Here is a 17,205-nt window from a genome sequence, read left to right on the forward strand (position 1 = left end):
AGGAATATGATTCAGATGATATATAATTGTCAACTTGGTCGAGTTTTCCTTTAGAATGCAAAACTAAGGACATGGTTTATGGTTAATTGAGAGAGAGAGAGGGAGGGAGAGGAAATCAATTTAATTATGCGACAATTATTATGTTAATCTTTTATCTCTCTTTATATACATCTAGTGACAATTATAGTAAGGCTAAGGGGTACCACTATCCCTTATTTCCTTTATTCGCCACGTCATCTTTCCACTCATCATTCTCCATCATCCTTTAACACCCTTTAACTAAGGAAATACACCACTCTTCATTATACTTCATTTTTTTTTAAATTTATATGAAATATTCAAAATACACCAATCTCCACCAATGGGCCCCACATGAAAGCAACGAAAAGGGTTACTGACGTGACTAAGCGCCATCAGTAGCCTCAGGTCATGCGTGACAGGTAAGGGGGGGGGGGTCAAGTGAGACCGGTGAGGGTGGCTGCCACCTATGACCAGTGGGGGGTTACCCACTAATGTATACCCCTTAGTCTAAGGGTCACTAAGGGTAATATAATTCATCAAAATTATCAAAATAATATATGATAATGTATAATTAATATTTTGATTTAATATTATATAAAAGATTATAATAATTACATATAAATAAATATCTTAACTTAAATACATATAAATGAAACCTGTAAAAGCTTTCTGGCTACTCTCTACATTCTCTCAGGTAACCAGATTGTTTTATTTGTAAATGAATACTTCTCATGCATTTGACCCGAATTCACGGGTATGAGTCTTAAACGAGTTATAACATCTGATTAAATTAAAAATTAATCTTACTAAATATTTGATATGAAAATCCTATAAAATAGGGATGTACTAAAATTAATATCCGATTTTTTTATTAAAAATATTATTTATAATTAAGAAAATATTCAAAAAAATAAAGGAGTTATGGGTCTCATCAAACCCAGATTGCCTCTAAACGGGTTATAACATCTAATTTATTTGTTAAACTTTTTCATCATCAAACTTTAAGAACATTATTAACTTAACTTTCTTATAATAAATAAAATTAAACAAAAATATATATAAATAAATATTATAAACGAAAAATGTAAAACAATCCCATAATACGTGGGCTAGTTACTAGTAAGAGCATTCTCGGCCTATCCATCATCCCCATCTCTATAACTACACTAAAAAACACTACATTTCTCTCTTATGTTTAATTAAATAATATTTATTTATACTTTTATCATTACAGTTTTCTTTATTCTATACTCACAACCAATTCAACATATTTAATAGGGACAAACTTTTTATTTCCCAAATTTACAAAAACCCATTACATTTTCTCTCTCAACTCTATAATTTACACTCACAACCACTCAAACCCCACCCTATAATTTACAAACTCTTTCACATAATTTTGAAGGATAAGATGAAAATGCTCTAATAATAATAAACAAGTCAACAAAACATTAAGCAAATAAAAAAATCTAGAAAAAAAAGTAGAGAACTAAAAAGATAGAATGAAAAAGGATTAAACTCAGCGAGTGCCAAATGTGTAGCAACTATCAACGAAACCATCGATCAACCTTTTTTTATTTTAATAATAATTATTGACACATTTGAATTAATAAATGATGATATCTTTAAATCCTTTTGTGTTTAATTGATGTTATTAACATTTGAATAATTTAAAATTTTTATAACTAAATAAATTTGAGTTTTTTATAATTAGATTTTACAATTATGACTTCAGTAAAGTCATGACCGGTAACGGTGGTTCGGGTTTGTGGCAAAGAATCCTTAATTCTTTCCCAAAATGTGACGAAATTTATTGACACGGCTATTCTTCATGTTGGTAACAAAGTTACCAAGTGGAATGAATATGTTTATTGTTAGGATAGTAAATATGAAGGATAACTGAAGTTATGACGGGTAATGGAGGTTCAAGTTTGTGGCAAAGAATCCTTAATTATTTCTCAAACTGTGAGGAAATTTATAGACAGGCCATTCCTCAGATTGGTGATAGATTTAGCAGGTGGAATATGTTTATTGTTAGGATAGTAAACCTTTTGGCGCGGTGGGTATTGCTCGATCAAATTCCCACAAGATCTAACTGGATTACTAAAGGGATAGACGTCCCTTTGCTATTGTATCTTTTGTGTGGGAATGAATGTGAGATCAAGGATCACTTATGTGTGGTTGTTCTACTAGGGAATTCAGAACTGATTGTGAGATGATAAATTTGGTGTTTCATCTTTCCAAAAAAAAAAAAAAACCCTGATTATTCTAGGCATGTAGACGTGGATTCATTTAAAAGGAAGTTTGCTAGCAAAAGCTTGGTGGAAACTATCATTGTGTTTATTTGGTGGATTCTATAGTTAACTATTCGTTTTTTTTGCCGTTTTTCAATAGGAACATTTAGTTAAACATTACTAGGGCTAGGTGGTTATAAAATCCCCTCTTGTATTTTACAAAACTTTATAGTTGAAACAGCTCCAATTTTTTTGCTAGACGTCATTCCGTTACTAATATTCCATTGTTAAGAATATATATATATATATATATATATATATATATATATATATATATATATATATATATAGGGGTGGGATCTAGAGAAAACTAGAGAACTAGTAAATAATTATTTTTAACTATTTTTAAAAATATATTTTATGATTTCTTTTTCTTTCCTCCTAATAAGATGATATTGTTCCTTAAAAAAAAAAAAAAACCTTGTCGGTGTAGTACTGTAGTGCATATGTGCACTAATGCCTATTGCATATATACAATAGTGTTTTATTGCATATAATACAACACAATTGCATTATCCAATACACACTATGGAATATATGCAAATACGACACTAATAATTGTATGCAAAACACATTATCGCATATATGTAATACAACACTAATGCACATATACACTATATCGATTTTTTTTAATTTTTGTATATAATATAACACTATTGCAAATATACAATACAAACAACTATATATATGCTATTCAACACTATTTAAAATATCAAAATGCACACTATTGCACATATACATTATAAAAAAAGTCGGTGTATTGCATATATGCATTACTCGTTAATTTTTTTAATTTTTTTTATTTTTATATTTTTTTTGTGATGAAGAATAACAACATATAAGAAGGATGAAAGAAAAAAAATTTTAAAAATATTTTTTAATTAACTTATTTTATTATTAGTTCTCTAGTTCTCTTCATAAAATGGAGTTCTCTCATGATCCTCACCCTACATACATATATATATATATATATATATATATATATATATATATGGGTTGGTTAACGTACAATAATGGCTTATCATATATTAGGTCGTGACATTCCAGAGCGTTTGATTAAAAAACGCGCGGTGACAATTTCGTGAAAAACCCAACAGTAGTTCGCGATAAAAATTAGTCGATTACAAATCAACTCTGATCCAAATTCGGAACTTGTCGCTCAATCTAATCCTATTTCTAAACTCTAATCACAGGTTAAAGTATGAAATCGCTAAAGTCAAAAACCAAATCAAAAATTGAACGCCGTTGAACATCAAGAAATCTTCAAATTGATCAAAAATTGATGATTTAATCAATCGAATTGATGTGTAAGAGGCTTTAAAATCATCAATCGATTATGGAATTGCATAAATAACGCACTCAATCGAGCTCTGATTAGGGTTCAAAATATTATGTTTAAACGTTCTGAAACAAAACTGAAGACCTTTAAACGTTCTGACCAAAAAAGAGCATCTTTAAACGTTCTAATACGTTCAATGAAGTTCTGGGTGTTCAAAAAACAATGAACATCTTTAAACGTTCTAATACGTTCTAAGAAGTTCAGGTAGTTAAAAAAAGTTTAGAAGTTCTGATAAAGTTTAGAAGTTCTAAGAAGTTCTGGGTGTTCAGAGTTTCTAAAACTAACATACAAAAAAAATTAAACACTTGTAAACATGAAATTGAACAGTGAAATCACTGTATATAATCTCATAATCATCAAACAATCATCAATCGACCGTTAATTTGATCAGTGATTCGATCATATGAACAAAATATGGAGCGTCTGCAACTGGGTTTCTGCAAAACTCAAAATTGATTAATTGAAACTTTAAATTGATGATTAATTGGACCAATTTCAAAGTTTAATTAATCAATTAGTTCAATAATTTCAATTTCAATTTCAATTGGGCAATTTTATCAACTGACATGTGAGTAACGATTGATGGTTGTGTCGGAAGAAGATGGTGGTCGCGAAGGTGGATGGTGGACGGAATCGTTGAACGGCGATGTTGAAGGTGGACGGAATCGACGGGAGAAGAGGTTGACGGAGGCCGGCTCGCGTAATTGTGATTTTAGTATTAGGATGGTTATTGAAGATGGATGTTCCAGAATGTCGCGTACCTATTGTACGATAAAGGATTTTCATATTCTATCCTTTATATATATATATATATATATATATATATATATATATATATTGAAAATTGTTAAAATAAAAAGACATTGTTTTGTAGAAAGAGTAGGAATGACATAAAATTTAGAGTTAGGAAACTATGTAGCCTAAATCTTAGAAAACTATTTGATTGTTTAAAAATTACCCATGTCAACCACTAAATCTTAGAAAACCCGGTTTATTTTTATTCTTACACTTTCTAAAAAACTATTTCTTTTTATTATAACTCACCCATATATATATATATATATATATATATATTAGTTTTTATCTCCCGGATTACGGGGGTTGATTTATATTATTTGTTTCTAATATTTATTTATTTTTTGAATTTTTATTTTTTTTATTGTATGAAAGTTAATAATATACTTATGGTTTTAAATTGTTTCACAAATAAATAAGATATTATAACTCGGTTTAAAAGTTATATGAGTTTGATGAGACTGAAGACCCGTTTATTTTTTTACTATAAAATTGGTTTTTTAATTATAAATTATAGATATCTTTTTTTAAATAAATCATATATTAATTTTTAGTATATCCCTACTTTATAGGATTTTTATATCAAATATTTAGTGAAATTAGTTTTTAATTTAATGAGATGTTATAACCCGTTTAAGAAGTATCTAGGTATGATGAGACTCATACCCTTGAATTCGGGTCAAATGTATGAGAAGCCTCCATTTAAAAGTCAAGCAAATCTGGTGACTTTAAAAAATGGGGGAGCGACTACATCGTGACACGTAGGATTTTTATGTTCTCGTTTATATATATTACTAGTTTTTATCCCCCTTAATATGGGGGCTGCTTTACTTCACTTGATTTTAATATTTATATACTTTTTTGGATTTCATTTATTGTAATGAATATAATATACTTAGAGTTTAATGATAAAAAGGTTTCACAAATAACTAAGATGTTATAACCCGGTTTAAAAGTTATCTGGGTTTGGTAAGACCCAAGACCCGCTTATTTTTTTTACTATAAAATTGTTCTTTAATTATAAATAATATTTTTTAAAAAATCATATAATAATTTTTAGTATATCCTATTTTATAGGATTTTCATATCAATAATTTTGTGAGAATAATATTTAATTTAATGAGATGTTATAACTCGTTTACGGGGGTTGTTTTATATTGTTTGTTCTAATATTTATTTATTTTTTTAATTTATATTTTTTTATTGTATCCATGTTAATAATATAGTTGTGGTTTGATAATAAATTGTTTCACAAATAAATGAGATGTTATAACCCAGTTTAAAAGCTATATTGTTTTGATGAGACCCAAGACCCGTTTATTTTTTTTACTATGAAATTGGTTTTTTAATTATAAATAATATTTATGAAAGTTAATAATATACTTATGGTTTGATGAGACCCAAGACCCGTTTATTTTTTTTACTATCAAATTGGTTTTTTAATTTAAATAATATATATATATATTTTAAAATAAATAAGATATTATTTTTTATTATATCCTATTTTATAGGATTTTACATAAATAATTTGGTGAGAATAATTTTTAATTTAATGAGATGTTATAACCCGTTTAAGGAATATCTGGGTTTGGTAACACCCATACCCATGAATTCGGGTCAAATGCATGAGAAACCTTCATTTAAAAATCAAGCAAATCTGGTGACTCCAAAAAAGGGGGAGCGATCACATCGCGACACGTAAGATTTTTATGTCTTCATTTATATATATTGATTTTTATGTCTTCGTTTATATATATTATAGATAGATAACTTTTCGTTGTTGTCTTTCTTGAAACTAACTTGTGATACACCTACGTTATCTTATTTGTTCTTTTTAGTAATTCATGATGTTTTAAAACACAGTTATATGATGATGTGATTTGATTAATTGAAGACAGGCTGGCATTGTTTATTTCTTGCTTAATTTCTTTCTTACCACAAACAGCATGGACCTCTAGTGCTATTACACGCATTACACTAATTATAATGTTAATCACACTTTCTATTAATTACGATCTTAAAATAACTATTTATTTTTATATGTTTCTAATACGCTCTACCTTTGTTTACTCGTGAACCCATAAGGGCATTCGTAGTGGGTCTTTTCCCCACCCAAAACGCCCTCACACCGTTAGGGTGGGTGCGTTTTTATACTTTTCTTTCTCTAGCGTGCCGCCAATCAAATGGCGCCATCCAAGTTTTGTTTTAAAATGATGACCGTTGATAATGGGGTTGGGGATCGTTGGAGTTTAATTAAAACCTTGTTTCTTACCAACCTATGAATATTATTGTCTTAGCTGGAACACTCTCTCAACCATGAATCCAAACATGCCAGCAAATAAAAATGGCAACGACAACCGAGTGGGCTTACGCAAGGGGAGCCGTGAACTATGGTCAAGCGAGGAAGGAGCATTGTCAATTGCAAGGGTCGATAACAATGGTTAAGTAATTGGTCACAATCTTCAGTTTCGGTTAAACATTCATGACAACTTCCACACTCGTATGGGTTGGGAAAATTATCATTCCATTGATCAGTTATGTTATTGTTCCGATATAAACTACGTTCGGTCCGATATAATCAACCTCTTGATATAAGTCTTTCTCATAAACGAGATGTTAATAGTAATCTACAAGTGATCATGCCATTAAAGTTGCCCCCGTGGCTTAGGAGGTGTTTGGAATTGCTTCTTAAAAATGCATTTTGCTTTTTGGAGAGGTAAAATGTCCAAAATGCCCATCTAAAAGCAAGCATGCTTTTAGGTGCTTTTAGATGGGCCTTTTGGACATTTTACCTCTCCAAAAAGCAAAAAACATTTTTAAGAAGCAATCCCAAACATGCACTTAGTATTCTTATTTATAGTAACGTAGTTTACCCTTTTGTTACTTTAATAATAATGTAATGTACTTATGTTTATTTACATTTCGATAAAAGTATAATTCAAAAGCGAACGAGTCAAATATATATATATATATATATATATATATATATATATATATATATATATATATATGGGATGGATCTTGCGAGAAGTGATATTACAACGAGAAGTGCGAGAAGTGAATGTGTAACTCCATTAATCCCAAATTTCACTCCCTTTCTTATGATGTTACCTACATGTATGTAGGTTGGTTGTATTTATGTCTTAATACGCATTCAAACCTACCTGCACACATACAAATGTACCGAGCCACATTCAAACTTACGTACCTACAGACATACAAACAGACATATACAAACATACGTACCTACACACGTACATACGCACCTACATAACACACCTACACATAAGAAAGAGAGTGATGTTATGGATTAATGGAGTTACACCTTCACTTCTCACACTTCTCGTTGTAAAAAAACTTCTGAAATGAACCAATCATACACACACACATATATATATAGTTTTGCTATTTAACTTGACGAACATAACGATACTGTCCGTCTATGTCTCGATATGTTATGCATAGTAATGTATAAGTGATCATGCCATTAAAGTTGCCCAGTGGGTTTTTTTTAATATAAAGTCATGTCGTTTACGATTTTCATCATTTTAATATTATAATACGACATGCTTATTTTTATTAACGTTTCTATAAAAGTCATAATCAAAAGCAAACAGGTCAAATACAATTGATCTTTTGTTCTTGACGAACCAACTTATACCATCTAAACATCGGTACATATATTTGTTTTTATTGTATCTCGACGTTCTTACTAGTGTGATAGTGTCGTGACGAACTGCAACCATGTAACAATGGTACCGATTGTCTGAACCAGTACTGGTTTTCGTTTTTTGGTTTTCGATTGATGTATACTATTCATTGTTGTACCACCAAGTGCATGTATCATTTCATATACTTTAGCGAACTGAACTAATACCAAGCAAATGTCCAACTAAAGCAAGAGCAATCCTACTAGTTTTATATTATATGTTTGAAAAAGCTATTTATTAAGGCAGTGCATTCATATTCCAACTATTTCTACTTTAAAAAATAGAGTTCAAAAAGGGGTTTTCGAGAGACACCCAAGGTATTTAGGAAACATTCCACCTATTCGCAGCGGATAGGTAGGGTGGGGTGTATCCTAAAAAGTTTTTTTGGTCTTGTTGTCTATTTTTTTATTTTTTTTTTCTTTTTGCTATCTCTTTTTTTTTCTTTTTTTTTATTTTATCTTGTTTGTTTTTTTTTTGTATTAGAAGTATTTTTTGTATTCTAAAATCCGTTATACTTATTAGGCTTGATTTTTACGATCGCAGCGAAACAACATAAACAAAACGATATTTATATACACATAATAATACATTACAATGAGTTTGAAAAAAAACCAAAAACAAATCTAAACTGCAGCGCCATCCTCGTTGTCGTGTCATGTGCGTGTGGCCAGCCCATCCTCGGCATCGTCAGCGTATCGTGGGCGTCTGATGCCTGACGTGCTGGCCTCGTGGTCGAAACGTGGTGCCAGTGTTGTGTAAACCTCACCACGCTAATGGGCGGACATATACCCAACCATCAAAGCCATCTGGCGCTGGAGCTGTGACATATCATGCTGGAGCTGTAACATCCCCTGTCCTACTCTCTGTACCTGATCACCGCCGTCAACGTCCTCACCGGCCTCAACGTTAACCACGACATCCTGAATATACACCTCCCGCTCCACGAAAGGTGGAGGCTCGACTAGTGGGACCACGATGTAAGGTCCTGCAGCCTCCCTAGAAGTGACTAACCGGTAATGTCCGTCAATCCTTTGGACGATATTCATGTTCTGTGCCCAGGGGCGGTCCAGCTCGCACGACTGTAGTGACAGCTGAATGGGTAGATCAGGCAGGCGTGACCCATATCCCGAATCGTATGCAATCCGTGCCACACATAATCCATCGAGCAACGACCCTCGGGACTACCTACGCCAGTATAGGGCGAAGTAATCGTCAAACACGCGATCCAGGTTGAAGTGCCTGTGCGTCAGCAAACACCACAAATAAAACATATCGTGTAGGTTGCATCTGGAAGAACTCGGGTTTTCCAAAATTATATTCTGTAACATACCGAAATTTCTAAAAATGAAATTTAATATATTATTTAGTTATGATGGAAAAGTTACTTGAGTTAGTAGACGAAATAATAAAATAACAAAGATGGAAGGTTAAGTAGGGTTTAAAGATGGAATTAAATATGGACTAAAAAGGAAAGATGTGCCTAAGGTCCATGGGCTTAAGGGAGTATAAATACCCCTTAAACCCTAATCATTTTCGTTTTCATCCATCTCTACACCATAGCCTACACCATAAAAAACACACACTTCTCCACTTCGCGTTTTTGAGAAAACCACCCATAAAGACACAATGATTTCTGGAGATCTAACCGTCGGATTGGTCTCGAAATTTAACTGAGTGTTCAATGCATATAACTGAGGATTTCCAAAGATCAGATCTTCGATCGGAGGTGGGGAAGTCCGGTTTTTATCAGCAAACCCGTAACAGCTAAAAATCGAGTTTTCGGCGACTATAGCGGCGGATTCCGGCGGTGGCAGTGGGCGACGCTGGTTGAGATCGGCGAACCAGTAGCGTGGCCTGTTGAATCACTCAAATCGGAGTTCGTTGGATATGGTTTTGGTCTTCTCGAGTGTTCAGACATAAACCTCAAATGTACGTTTTTGTTAGAAAAGCTTACTTTTCGTTCATGGATTTGCATGAAACTTGGTAGGATGATAGATCGGATCATTATTATTGATAAAGTAATGAACTTGATAGTAAATGGGTTAGTTGGTTCATTTCGGGTAAAACGAGTAGTGTTCGGTTCGTGAAAAGGACGGATAAACGAAGTCGGTTTTGCATGAAACTTGGTAGGATAGTAAATCGGGCCTTAATATACAAGAAAAATATAAACTTGAATGTAAACGAGATGTTGGAATGAAAAGGTTAATACAGATGACGTTTGGGCCAAGTTTAAGGACGAAAAAGAACTCGTTATGGCTCATAATTCGTTCTATCGTGTAAACGGAAAAAATGAGTATAAAGGAGATGTTAGAAATTAACCGAATAGAAAAACTATCTAATAGAAAAGTATTCGAATAGAAAAGTGTTCGAATCGGATAGAAGAGTAATCAAATCGAATGGTCACTCGATTAAAATGCCATTCGATTAGAATATGCCATTCCAATAGAAAGTCCATTCGAATTGAATCTGCCATTCGAATAAAAAGTCAATTCGAATAGAATCTGCCATTCGAATAGAAAGTCCGTTCGAATAGAATCTGCCATTCGAATAGAAAGTCCATTCGAATAGAAGCTGCTATTCAAAATGAAAGCCCATTCGATTAGAAAAATGATAACTCGATTAAAATAGTTCAGACTTAAATTTCTAATGAAATCTAAAAGTATGAAAAGGATAGAATTAGTTAATTGATACTTGCAATTAATATACAGTTAGCCGTGCACAACTAAAGAAAGGGATTACCATTAACTCCGAACGTAACCGCATTCAGGTGAGTTTCTAGCTCCATTTCCTTGTTATGTTTTCGGGGCGGTGTGCATACTCGATGTGATTAGTTAATACACTTACCCTAGGTGGAAAGTGTATTATATGTGAAAGTTGTGATGTTGTATGTATGATATACACATGTTTTATGAATGATATTGAAAGTAGAAAGAACTAAAAGTAAACAAGTAAAGGTATATGAATACATGTATGGCTATAGCATGGTTGTATAGTTAATCGATGAATAAGGGAACCGAACCCTAATAATATCTGAGGCAAGAGGGAACCAGACCCTAATAATATTTGAGGTAAGAGGGTACCATACCCTAATAATATTCGAGGCAATAGGGAACCGAACCCTAATAATATTCGAAGCAAGAGGGGACTGGACCCTAATAATATCCGAGGCAAGAGGAAACCAGGCCCTAGTAATTCTCGAGGAAGTAGGGCGAAATGCTCTTTAAAACGTATAATTGTGTATGTAAAGTAAGATAAAGTATGATAGTATGAATGTATAATTGATGGAAAGTATGAAAGTATAAAGTATGTATATATGTATGTATGTATGTATGTATGAATGAAGTATGAGCAGGTTAAGAAATTAATATGTGTCTTCGGATATGTATAAGTATGTACATGAATGTAATGTATCTTGCCTAATTAACTAGAACTCACTCAGCGTAGCTGACTTTTAGTATGCACGCAGGAAAATAGGACGATGGAGCTAGCTTGAGGGGGACACATGTCATGGACTGAGCTGACTGGCATCTAGTGAAGAAAAGTTATGACGTGTTATGTTTAGATAATTTGAAAGTTTAAAGTTATAACTTTAATCTTTTGTAATGAATGTTTAAGGTTTTTATATTCCGCGAAAAGTTTTAATTCACTCTGATATTTAGAACTTTGTTTATGAGTAAATTCAACGTCCAAGTAGGGCACCAGGACTGGGGCCTTACAAGTTGGTATCAGAGCATAAGTTTTTGAGAATTAATCATTCTATATGCTTAGTCTCGAACTGAGAATGGGATTTAAGTGAGAAAAGAAAGAAGATGCCTGTTCAAGAAAGTCATGTGTCGCTCAAGCAAGCTCGATAACGGTAAGTTGTATGGTTAAGTTCATGTAATAATTTAGAAATATATTTATATGCATGTTAAACTAAAGTGGAAAAATATATTATATTTAGCTTAATTACTAAAGAAAGAATGTTTGTAGGCTAGCTTAATTGCTAGCGAAAGAATGTTTGTATGCTAGCTTAATTTCTAGCGAAAAAATGTGTGTATGCTAACTTAATTGCAAGGGTGAGGAATGTAGGTTATATGTATGTTATGATTGTGTGAGAAGTAGAAACTAGCACAAGTGAAATCACAAAGGAAAGTATGTAGAACCTGATGAGTAATGTAAGGAGTTAATTACACTTGGCCACTGTCATTAACTATTTACCTTACGAATCATGTGCTAAATAATTCCTAGAGTGATAACGTTTGTGTTTTCTTTGAGATAAGATATGATGACAGAGAAAAATGTCGAGCACGGGGAGGTCGTACTGGACACTGTGGTAAGACATGTGCCAACCAGACACCCTTTTTGAAGAAGGTGTGAAAGAACGATATACAAAAGCAGGATGAATCTGACTGTAGAAAGTAAGGATCACGCTTGAAGCTTGTAGTCAAATACGCTAAGGGAGTTGCTCAATTGTCACCGAAGCATCAAAGGCAGCCCAAACTGGGAAATCCAAGTGAAAGCAACGTGAGAGATGCGGAGATAAGCCAACTAGAATGAGTCAAGACATGTAGTATGCCTGCAATAGTTAACTCCATAAGGGAACTTGTTGGGATCGTGAGTAAAAAAGCGAATGATGATAAAAGCAGAGATGATCGAGAAGTACGGGTGAATGTCGAGGCATCCTAATTGAATAGGAATAAAAGGACGAGACTACATAGTGTAGTGAATATGAAAGAAGACGCTAAGAAGAATGTAGTTGTGTACCTGAGACTTTATGGAAGAGACCACTAGCGATACTTCCGTTAAAATATGAGAATGATTAAAAATTGTAAGGTAGAACTAAAGGGATGAGTTCCTTGCTACTCTTTATGTTTGACCTTAAGAGAGTTTGATGTCGTTTGGGAATGGATTTGCTGTAGAGTTTAAGGCTCATATAGCATGTAGGAGTAAGTTGATAAGGTTGAAGTTTTTGGATGGTGGTACAATGACTGTTTATGGTATTAAGGAAAGTTCAGGGCCTAACGTCATTTTGATGATAAAAGTCGAAGGTTTTTTAAGGAAAGGGTGCAGTGCCTACCTAGCGTATGTTGTCAAAGCTACGACCGAGACGAAATTAAGGAAAGATGTTCCTGTAGGGTGTGACTATCCAGAAGTGTTCCCAGAGGACCTTCCAGGGTTACCACCAGAACGAGGAGCAGAATTCTAGAAAGGAGGAATACCAGGAGCACAACCCGTCGCGAGAGCACCTTACCATCTGGCGCTGTCCGAGATGATAGAGTTAATGTCCAAACTGCAACAACTCCTCGACATAGGTGCTTTAATGCAGAGTGTTTCCCTGCGGGGTGTACTGGCGATGTTCGTGAAGAAGAAAGAAGAAAGTATGAGAACGTGTATAGATTACTGCGAGTTGAACAAGCATAATGTGAAGAGTAGATATTCGTTGCCACAAATGGATGATTTGTTTTATCAAATGCAAGGTGCGAGTTGGTCCTCGTAAATAGACCTCAGAGAAAGCTATCATCAGTTGAAAATGAAAGAGGCAGACATCCCTAAGACAACATTTCAGACACGATGTGAATACTATGAGTTTCTTGTGATATCGTTTGGATAGACGCATGCTCAAGTAGCATTTATGGTTATGATGAATAGGGCATGTCATCCGATATTTCATTGCCTTCATAGACGATAGTTTTTATAAGTCCGACCATGCTAAACACTTGAGAGAAGTGTTGGAAACTCTGAAGAAAGAGTAATCATATGCTAGGTTTTCAAGGTGTACCATTAATACATGTTATAAGAGTTTGGATATCTCTTCAAGCAGAAAGAATGAAATACGAGGCAAGAAGATGGGTAAGGCTGATAAAGGATTATGATTGTGAAAACAAGTATTATCCTGGTGAGGCTAACGAGGTCACTGACGCACTAAGGCGTAAAGGTGGAGAGGTTATCACGACAATTAAATTGTATAACTTAGTTAGCACTTCGGATTTCATGAGCAAGATCTGCGAGACACAATAGAAGTTATAAAGAATAAGAGCAAGATGAAAAAGGATGAATTATCGGGTTACATAGAGATTTGAAAGATAATACTTATGATGTGATAATCAGATTTGGTCGCATGTGGATTCATTAGACATGCGAGATCCACCAAGATGTATCAAGACTTGTAGATAGACTACTAGTGGCCGAGTATGGAAGACGTAGTGATATAATATGTCATTAAGTGTTTGACTTGCTTGCAAGTCAATACAGAACATTAGAAGCTGCATGGAAAGGAACAACCATTAGAAACACTAGAATGGAGATGGAAACACATCACTACATATTTCATAACTTAGCTACCGTGTACAGCTAGAAACCATAATACTATCTGGGTGATTGTGGACCGTTTGAAGAAAGGTGCTCACTTTATAACATTACGAGACGCTATCTCATCGAAAATGTTAGTTAAGGAGTTTATTAGCAAGATTATAACAAGGCATGGAGTGCTATTGTCAATTGTGTCAGTCATAAATAGTCGGTTTACATCGAGGTTCCGAAAGGAAGGACTTTGATTACAATGAAGGCAGATACTGACAAAAGTGAAACCCTTAAGTAAAAGTCAAATGAAAATGATTTCATGGTATGTGATAGTTGTGGAAGAATAGGATACTTTGCCTACACATACAAGAACAACCGCGAGTATTACGAGGTGAAACTGAAAATAACGCAGAAAGAGGGTACAAGAAACCAATGGCAAAAGATGGAAAGACATGCTGGGAAAGCGTAGAGATGGCTTAGACTTATGTTATTGGAATTATTTCTTAACATGAATGATTAGAGTGTAACTAATAATCATGTGATCACTAACGAGAAGCCCTCTAGGTTGGTAAAGATCGAATGGTATTATAAATATCCATATGAAGGTCAAGACATGATAAAAAAGAAAGTCGGTTAAAATAAATAGTTATGATATATCAGACAGACTGATATGTAGTAGCAGACAACAATGGATTCATAGGACTGGATGAGACTTTATTAGTCGAGAAAAGAAATATGTATCCTCATGGACTTCATGATCAAGCTACCTTAGACAGCTATAACTCATCAACCCTATGTGTTGATACAGCTGAGCATGAAAGAAGGTTTAAATGGAGACTTAAGGAGTTCTCCGACATGTTATGCAATGGATATGCTTAAGAATTGCAAGAATTGTTCTATCTTAAGGAATAGACAAAGGGATTTCAAGAAGTAATCCTTAAGGAGAAACTGGAAAGGTTTCCTTTTTGGAATTAATATGTTTTGAATGGATTGCAAAGCAGTATGTTTGCGGAAGGTTGTAATTGGACGTAATGGTCATTCAGTGCTAAGTGTAATGATAGTAAGTGCAATGTTTCTATTTAAAGGAAAAGAAAGAAGAGCATGCTTGTGGAAGTGATATGCACTTGAAAAGTCTGGATAAGGAAGCTTATCATCGAGGGCTTCATGGACAAGATACCTAAGACAACTAAAACTAATTAACATTACTCGATGATTGTAAGACAAAGGATAAACCGGTAAGCTAGGAAGCAAAAGAAAGGATGTGAATTCATGAAGTATTCTTATTACAAGGACTAAGCAGGTTTCGAGGACGAAACCTCTTATAAGGATGGTAGAATTGTAACATACCAAAATTTCTAAAAATGATATTTAATATATTATTTAATTATGATGGAAAAGTTACTTGAGTTAATAGACGAAATAATAAAATAATAAAGATGGAAAGTTAAGTAGGCTTTAAAGATAGAATTAAATATGGACTAAAAAGGGAAGATGTCCCTAAGGTCCATGGGCTTAAGGGAGTATAAATACCCCTTAAACCTTAATCCTTTCCATTTTCATCCATCTCTACACCATAGCCTACACCATCAAAAACACGCACTTCTCCACTTCCCGTTTTTGAGAAAACCACCCACAAAGACAAAAAGATTCCCGGAGATCTAAACGTCGAATCGGTCTCAAATTTTAACTGAGTGTTCATGGAAAATAAATGAAGACTTCCACTAATCAGATCTTTGATTTGGTGGGGAAGTCCGGTTTTTATCAGCAAAACCGTAACAGCTAAAAAAGGAGTTTTCGAAGACTGTAGCGGCGAATTACGGCGGTGGCAGTGGGCGGCGCTGGTAAAGCTTGGCGACCCAGTCGCATGGCCACTTGAATCACTCAAATCGGAGTATGTTTGATATGGTTTTGGTCTTCTCGAGTGATTTCAGACATAAACCTCAAAGGTACGTTTTTGTTAGAAAAGCTTACTTTTCTTGCACGGATTTGCATGAAACTTGGTAGGATGAAAGATCGGGTCATTATTATTGATAAAGTAATGAACTTGATAGTAAACGGGTTAGTTGGTTCGTTTCGGGTAAAACGAGTAGTGTTCGGTTCGTGAAAAGGACGGATAAACGAAGTCGGTTTTGCATGAAACTTGGTAGGATAGTAAATCGGACCTTAATATACAAGAAAAATATAAAATTGAATGTAAACGAGATGTTGGAATGAAAAGGGTAATACGGATGATGTTTGGGCCAAGTTAACGGACGAAAAAGAACTCGTTATGGCTCATAACCCGTTCTATTGTGTAAACGGGCAAAATGAGTATAAAGGAGATGTTAAAAAATAACTGAATAGAAAAGTTATCTAACAAAAAAGTGTTCAAATTAGATAGAAGAGTAATTGAATCGAATGTTCATTCGATTAGAATGCCATTCGATTAGAATCTGCCATTCAAATAGAAAGTCCATTCGAATAGAATCTGTTATTCAAATAGAAAGTCCATTCGAATAGAATCTGCCATTCAAATAGAAAGTCCATTCGAATAGAATCTGCCTTTCGAATAGAGAGTCCATTCGAGTAGAAGCTGCCATTCGAATAGCAAGTCCATTCAATTAGAAAAGTGAGAAATCGATTAAATTAGTTCAGACTTAAATTTCTAATGAAATCTAAAAGTATGAAAATGATAGAATTAGTCAATTGTTGCTCGTAATTAATATATAGTTAGCCGTGCTTAACTAAAGAAATGGATTACCATTAACTCCGAGCGTAACCTCAT

The sequence above is a fragment of the Bidens hawaiensis genome, unplaced genomic scaffold (assembly GCF_021521415.1).
Source record: "Bidens hawaiensis isolate Kalapana, Puna unplaced genomic scaffold, B.hawaiensis_p1.1 tig00000237_1, whole genome shotgun sequence".
NCBI classification, from domain to species: Eukaryota; Viridiplantae; Streptophyta; class Magnoliopsida; order Asterales; family Asteraceae; genus Bidens; species Bidens hawaiensis.